Below are 8,815 nucleotides of genomic sequence, written 5' to 3' on the forward strand. Positions count from 1 at the left end.
CCACTACATGAATGTCCACAGTGACAAGACTGAATGCAGTAGCTCCCCGGATTGGTGAATTATCGGAGCATGTCTTTGGCATTCATCACATTTTCGTCTAAACTCCTACACGTCTTTTTCCATGTCGACCCAGTAATAGCCGACCCTGATTACCTTTCGAACCAACGATTCGGTGCCTGAATGATTTCCGAAGGTGCCCTCGTGGCCTTCCCTCATAACGTACTCGGTATCTCCTGGTCCCAGGCATATTGCTAGTGGGCCATCGAATATTCTTCTGAACAAGGTTTCATCTTCGGATAAACTAAATCTGGCTGGCTTTGTGTGCAGGGTCCTCGATTATTTTGGATCTGAAGGCAGTTTCCCGATCTTTAAATATTCTACATATTTGTTGTATACGGTGAAATAAAAGGGTCCAATTCCTCGTCATAATGGCGTTTTGGGAAGTCATCTCGAGATCTCGAGGCTGCAAGGTTGTGGTCGAGTTCTCTCTGTTGACATCCATTTACACCCGACCCAATGGCGATGCTGGGAACGGGGGTTCCCAAGGCGAGCAGATAGCACTGGCATAGCCTGATGTCACGTCTAGCCATCCCATCTCCATACCTTTACAATTAATGCATTTTGTACTATATTGGGATTCTCCTCCTATATAAAGGGGATACTTACCATTTTGTAAGGCCCTTGTTGTTGCTCCAACTATTGTATATGAGATAAATAATAACTCCCCCTTCTTCCTCTCATACATATTCTCTCGACACTATTGCTCTTATTTATTACTTTCATACTTGTTCTTCATTTATTACTTGTCATTGGCCATAAAGAGCCTCCCTTAATTATATCCTAACTGTTAGCCCTTTCCCGATTATCCTCTATAGCTCTAGCCCGATCCCGAGCGTTGACCTCGAAGTCCCTTATCGGTCAGTCCGAGGCCCGAATAGCTAACCCCTCAGTTTGATTATAACTCTACTTTAGCTCGCATTTCATCTTTTATCTTCATATGTCTAGCCTCAACTGCTTAACAACTAGCATAAAAATAGATCACATATTTTTAGAGTCCCATGAACAAATTTAATTCTTATTACCATTTTCACGGTAAACAGTTTGGCGCCCACTGTGGGGATAAATATAATAGTGATTATTTTCTTGTTGGTTTCGTTACACAACGCAAGTTATCTTTCCCGCTTTTTCTTGTCTAAGATCTTCGATTTCAGGTCAAAATGTCTGGCTCAGTGAATAGAGTTGAGAACAACAACCTTGAAAACCACGGAGAAAATGGTGTGGCTGTTTCGATTGTTGGCACGTCACCATAGAACCCCGAAAATGCACCTGGACCGATTCCAGCGGACGCGGGTTCGCAAGACGCACAACAGGTCGATGAAACCTCACACACCGACAGGAGCATAGAACATTGGCGACCAATAGGAAGCCCAAAAAACCCCAGCTCGGGAAGAATGAGAAGTTAGCCTTCATGTTATTTTTGAAATATTGCAGGCACAACAGCTGGTTATCGCTCAACTGCAAAGCCACCCAAAGACTCCCAGCACAGTAGCACCGGAAGCTACTCCCTCCGGCCGAACAGGTACCGAAGAGATCGAGCAACAACGGATTGGTAGCCGATCCTACCATCATAAAAATGCTCGAGGACCTCACCAAAAGTATCGAGTCAGGCGAGAAAATGATAGCATCCAACGACAAGAAGGTCGAAACCTACAATTTCAGGGTTGACCAAATCCCGGGCGCACCCCCGGTCCTGAAAGGTATAGATTCGAAGATGTTCGTGCAACAGCCGTTCCTAGAGGAAGCAGCTCCGATACCCATTCCAAAGAAGTTCAGAATTCCAGAACTCCCAAAATACAACGGGACCTCAGATCCCAACAAACACGTCACTTCCTATACGTGCGCAGTAAAGGGCAACGACATAAAAGACGACGAGATCGAGTCCATCTTACTGAAGAAGTTCAGAGAAACACTCTCGAAGGGGGCCATGATGTGGTATCACAACCTAGCTCCCAACTCCATAGACTCATTTGCCATGCTAGCAGACTCCTTTATAAAGGCACATGCCGGTGCCATCAAAGTAGCAACAAGGAAGTCCGACGTATTCAAGATTAAGTAGAGGGAGAATGAAATGCTGCGAAGATTCGTATCTCACTTCCAAACGAAACGAATGGAACTACCCTTGGTCTCCGACGACTCGGTGGTACAGGCCTTCACTCAAGGCCTGAATGAAAGAAGCTCAGTGGACTCAAGGCAGCTAAAAGAGAATCTGATCGAGTATCCTGCCATAACTTGGTCGGACGTCCACAACCGGTATCAGTCAAAGATAAGGGTCGAGGATGACCAGCTGAGATCCACCTCGAGCTTAGTATATCCGAGCAGACTCCTGGCGAAGGAGTCGAAACCGAACAAAAAGAGTTATCAGCCGTACCCCGAAGATAGGAGGAATGCCCCGAGATTCAATCTGCCTTGCAATGATCGATTGGTGAACTGAGGACAAAACCCTCGAGGACTTATCAATAGAGGCGGATTCTACGGGGACACGGGGCCAACATGGGCACCTCACCTATCAGAATACAACTTCAATGTCGATGTATGTGACATCGTGTTCGCTGATAAGTAGGATTTTAACATGTTTTATACCCATACTTGCCTGCGCTTTGAGTGTAATTTGCTACAAAATAGTCCCAAAATGCTTACAGAATGCGCTTGATTGTAGGTTTGAGCTATAAAGTGACAAATAGTCGAAGATCGGCTCAAATCGGAGTGAAACCTGCTAAAGTGTCAAAGATCATTAAAGTAAGGACATTCAGAACTTGGTGCGGACCGCACTATCATGTCATGCGGCCGCACCATAGGAGTTCAGAGACTGTGAAACTACAAGTCAAGCTCATGCGGCCGCGTCCCACTTCATGCGGCCCGCGTCTCACTCATGCGACTGTACAATCCTGCTATGCGGTCGCGTCCAAAAAGTTCAGAGAGTGTCATATTCCAGAATCAAATCACGCGGGCGCGTCCGACTTCATGCGGCTGCACTCTATGGTCATGCGGCCCGCATCAGTGAAGTTCAGAGGAGCTGCCAAAACCATTCATGCGGCCCGCATCAGTGAAGTTCAGAGGAGCTGCCAAAACCATTCATGCGGCCGCACAACAACTTTGTGCGGTCCGCGCCAGTTTTCATGCGGCCGCATTCCAGCTTTGTGCGGTCCACATCACCATCTTCAGAGAGCAAGATTCAGAGGTCAAGAAACCCAGTGCGGCCGCGTGCCATCTTTGTGCGGTCCGCACTAACCCCGCAGGGGCAGTTTTGTCCAGTTTTTCCAGCCCACTATAAATAGAACATTTTACCATTTTTAGGTTAAGTTGGGTACATCTGATAGCTGCTGCACTCGTGAGACTTATGTTTTGGACTATCTTGGGCATTTTTAGCTTAGTTTCATCATAGATTATTGTAGTTTAACATTAGCAATTAATTAATATGGTTGTTTCATCTTCTATTTCTTTATTTTCTTCTTTAGCTATGTTTAGCTAAACCCATTAGCTAGGGTTGTGGCTCAACCCTAGTGTGGGTAATTAATGGGTGTAGCTTCTTAATGATAGATTGATATTGGGTGTTAGTTATTTGGGTTAATTTTATGGTTTAATTAAGTATTGTTGGTTGCAAACATTGATTCTAGCTTAGTGGGTCTTGACTCTTCTTGAGAAAGAGAGTCTATGACCCCAAAATTGACCCAACAAGGAATTGGGGTGGACCCATGAGAAATGGTAGTCCCAATTAACAGGTTAAACCTCGAGAGAGTAATCACCCTACTTGAACCATAGTTGCTTGGTCTAATTGGCCTACCCAATTAGTCTCGAGAGAGTCAATTAGGCAAAATTGCTCTCTCTACCGAGAGGTGTGAGAGTGGGTATAATTGTGCAACGGTTATAACATTGATCCTAAGTATGTCAATCTATTATTAGTAGTCTCTACCCGTTAATTAACCACCTAGGTGATACCACGACCCTAGTGCCTTTTTCTATATTAATCACAACTTAGAATATCTCCCTTTAGCATAAATTAGCTTAAACTTGTAGTTGATACAGTTAGGAATCGACCCAAAAAATGATAGAAGCACAATTAGGAGCAAACACGCATTCCTAGTCTGAAAAAATACGCAACTCCATTCCAAGTTCCCTGTGGAAATTGACCCCGATACGACTATTCGGGTAAAAGTCTTAGCGCCCGCTCTTCCTACCGTTGCGTAAGGTTGAGTTTGCCAAGATCAACTTTTTGGCTTCGTTGCCGGGGAGCTTACGATGTTGACTATTTGTGTATCTAGTTTTGTGTTTTGCTTCTCTTTCCTTCTTGTTTATTAATTTTGTTTGTGTCGATCAATCAGGTACAATGGCTCTTAATGCAAATGACCCTCTCAGCAATGTGATAGCGGGGGAGGAGGTAGAGGATCTAGAACAAGATGAGGTCTTACATCAAGTTCCACAAAGGGGCCGACATGTCAATATAAATGCAAATGAGAACAACAATATTCCAGACCCTCCTCCGGCACCACCGAGAGTGGCTCCCAGAGTTTTACCAAATCAAGGATATGCCAGTGCTATTGTTCCTCCCCGAATCTGGGCGGGGAACTTTCAAATCACAAATGTTATGCTGACCTTGCTCGAGCAGAGAGGTTATTTCACGGGTGCCTTTGATCAAAATGCCTACAAGCACTTGAAGGGGTTTGTGGATACATGTTGGGGTAGCAAGCAGACAAACGTATCCGAGGATGCGTTGAGATTGAGGTTTTTCCCGTTTTCTCTTCGGGGGTAAAGCATTGGATTGGTTAGAAAGGCTCCCCAATCATTATATTACAACATGGGATGAATTGGCAGACAAATTTATTGCCAAGTTCTTCTCTCCAAGTCATATGGCAGCTCTTCGGGATGAAATTCTAGCTTTCAAGCAAGAGCCGACGAAACCTTTGCATGAGATATGGGAAAGATATAGAACAATGGTGAAAGAGTGCCCTAATAACGATATGACCGAGGCTATGATTCAACAAACCTTTTATCAGGGCATCAACACCACAAATCAATGCATCGTGAACCAATTGGCCGGAGGGAACTTTATGAAAATTTCTTACCAAGAGGCACGTGATGTACTGGATGAAATGGCCGACACCTCTTCGGCATGGCAAAGCCGAGAAAACGTGCCCCAAGGTGACCCCACGGTCATCCATTTGCACAAGGAATTGCACGATCATGCCCAAGCTATCGCCGAGCTTACAACAACTATGAATCAATTGGCAAAGGCGTAATTGCAACAAGTCTAAAACCCGCGCCAAGTCAACGCAATGGAAGGTGTTTCTATGTTGAAAAGGAGGCAAAGAGGACAACAACCTCAAGGTAATTGTGAACAATATGACACCAACAATGATGGTGGTGGTTATTCAAATGAGTGCTATGATGATCAAAGCGAAGAAGTCCAATATGTCAACAACTATCAAGGGAATAGAGGTAACTCTTCAAATCAACAATGGCGTCTTCAAGGTAATTAGGGCAATCAACAACAAGGCGGAGGTAATTGGAATAACAACAACCAAAACAACAATTGGGGTAATCAAGGCAACCAAGGAAATTGGAATGGTAATAACAATAATTGGGGCAACAACAACAATCAAAGAGGGTGGAACAATAGCGGGAACCAAGGCAACCGGGGGCAAGGTTTTCAAAGGCCCCCCATGTACCAATAATCGAACAATCCACCCCTTTCATTCTCAAGGTTCGAGTTCGTCCGGAAGCGAGATGGGGAGAATTGATAGCATGTTCGAGCAAATGATGGAAAAGAACCAAGATTTTGAGGCCCAATTAGCTTTGCGTAACACATCTATCCGGAACTTGGAAGTGAATTAGGCCAAATCTCCCAGTCTTTAAATACTCACCCAAAGGGTGCTCTACCAAGTGATATGGTAGTTAAACCCAAGGGTGGGCCAATAATCATGTGATGGCGGTGACAACGCGAAGTGGAAGAGGCGGTGATGTGCATTCCTCAAGAGGAAACCAAGTTATAGTAGATGAAGATGAGTTACGAGATAATGAAATGCCTTTGGTGGTTGAAGATGTAGTTGAACCAAGTGTGAGAGATGATGTGCGGATTAATGTTCGTGAGGTTGAGGAGGAAACACAAGAGGCCGTGAACCCGTCTAGGGAACACGTGATTGATATGCCCGAGCTAGTGGTGCCCAAAGCCCAAGCACCCTTACCTCGACCTCCTCCACCCTATCCTCAAAGGTTGGCCAAGCAAAAGGGTGACAACCAATTTAAGAAATTCATTGAGATGATGAAGAGTTTGACTATCAATATGCCTTTGGTGGAGTCACTCGAGCAAATGCCGGGGTACACAAAGTTCATGAAAGATTTGGTTACAAAAAGGAGATCAATGGAGTGTGAGAAAATCAAGATGACCCATCAAGTGAGCGCAATTGTACATTCTATGGCTTCAAAACTTGAGGACCCCAGAGCATTCACTATCCCATGTACCATTGGAAGTGCCAACTTTGCAAAAGCCCTTTGTGACTTGGGGGCAAGTATCAATTTAATGCCATATTCGGTCTTCAAGACCTTGGGAATTGGACAACCTCGTCCAACTTCTATGAGGCTTCAAATGGGGGATCGGTCAATGAAGCGGCCTTTGGGGATTATTGATGATGTCCTTGTTCGTGTTGATAAGTTCATATTGCCGGCTGATTTCGTTATTTTGGATTGTGAGGTGGATTTTGAGGTGCAAATTATCCTTGGAAGACCTTTACTAGCTACTGGGAAGGCTTTGGTAGATGTCGAGGCGGGAGAGTTGACCTTCCGTGTTGGTGATGAAAGGTGGTGTTCCATGTGTGCAAATCTATGAGGCAACCGAATAGCACCGAGGTGTGCTCGTTTGTGGACATTGTCACAGTGGTGATAGTGGATGACACAAGCGCAATGGTGAATGTTGAGGACTCACTTGAAGCCGTGCTCTTGAACATGGATGTTGATGATGATGCTGGGAGAGTTGAATGTGTAAATGCTTTGCATGGTATGGGCTCGTATTCTTATGAGCCTAGGAAGTTATCCTTGTATCTTGAGAATCGCAAAACTCCCCCAACCAAGCCATCTATTGAGGAGCCGCCGGTGTTGGAGTTGAAACCACTTCCTCCTCACCTCAGGTATGAATACTTGGGCCCTAATTTCACTTTTCCTGTTATTCTTTCGTCTTGCTTGACTAACGTGCAGGTTGACGCCACTTTGGCAGTTCTACAAAAGCGCAAGAGGGCAATCGGATGGACATTGGCGGATATACGGGGTATAAGCCCCTCCTTTTTCATGCATAAGATCATATTGGAGGAGGATGCGAGGCCCTCACTTGAACACCAAAGGAGACTCAATGAAGCTATGCAAGAAGTGGTCAAGAAGGAAGTTATCAAGTGGCTTGACGCCGGTGTGGTGTATCCTATTTCTGACAGCTCATGGACTTCTCCGGTGCAATGCGTACCGAAGAATGACGGGATAACTGTGGTAACCAATGCTAACAATGAGTTGATTCCTACTCGGATGGTGACAGGATAGATAGTTTGTATAGACTATAGAAAGCTTAACAAGGTGACTCGAAAGGATCATTTCCCGTTGTCGTTCCTCAACCAAATGCTTGATCGCCTTGCGGGTCGGTCGTTCTATTGATTTTTAGATGGGTATTCGGGGTACAATCAGATTCTCATCGCCCCGGAAGATCAGGAAAAGATGACCTTTACTTGTCCCTACGGCACATTCGCATTTTCGAGGATGCCGTTTGGATTATGTAATGCCCCAGCGACCTTTCAACGATGTATGATGGCAATTTTCACCGACATGGTGGAAGATATATTGGAGGTCTTTATGGATGATTTTAGCATGGTGGGAAACTCCTTTGAGGAATGTTTGACAAATTTGGACCGTGTGTTGGCCCGATGTGAAGATACAAACCTAGTTCTCAATTGGGAAAAATGTCATTTTATGGTAGAAGAGGGTATTGTATTGGGTCATAAGATTTCGAAGAGAGGTATTGAAGTTGACAAAGCCAAGATTGAAGTCATTTCAAGGTTACCTCCCCTACTTCTGTCAAAGGGGTGAGGAGCTTTTTGGGGCACACAGGTTTCTACCGAAGGTTCATCAAAGATTTCTCTAAGGTAGTTAATCCGTTGTGCAAGTTGTTAGAGAAGGAGGCCAAGTTTGTTTTTGATGAGAAATGCATGGAAGCTTTTGAGCTTCTAAAACACAAGTTGACAACAACCCCTATCATTACCGCACCCAATTGGAGCTTGACATTTGAGCTCATGTGTGACGTTAGTGATGTTGTGGTAGGGGCGGTCTTGGGCCAAAGAATCAACAAGATGTTCCATCCGGTGTACTACTCAAGCAAGACGATGAATGAAGCTCAAAGAAACTATACAGTCACCGAGAAGGAGTTGCTAGCTATTGTGTTTGCCATGGAAAAGTTCCGACCATACCTTATTGGGGCCAAAGTGATTATCCATACCGATCATGCCGCACTTAGGTATTTTATGACCAAGAAATATTCAAAAGCAAGGTTGATGAGATGGGTGCTACTTCTTCAAGAGTTTGATATAGAAATTGTGGACCGAAAAGGAAGTGAAAATCAAGTGTCGGACCACTTGTCCCGCTTGGAAGAAGAGGGGAGGCCTTCTGACGGCCTTGAAATCAATGATGCGTTCCCGGATGAGCAACTCCTTGCAGTATCTATGCATGATATGTCGTGGTTTGCCGATGTGGCAAATTATCTTCTGACCGGTATAATCCCGTATGAGCT

Source organism: Nicotiana tabacum, chromosome 1, assembly GCF_000715075.1.
Source record: "Nicotiana tabacum cultivar K326 chromosome 1, ASM71507v2, whole genome shotgun sequence".
Lineage (NCBI taxonomy): Eukaryota > Viridiplantae > Streptophyta > Magnoliopsida > Solanales > Solanaceae > Nicotiana > Nicotiana tabacum.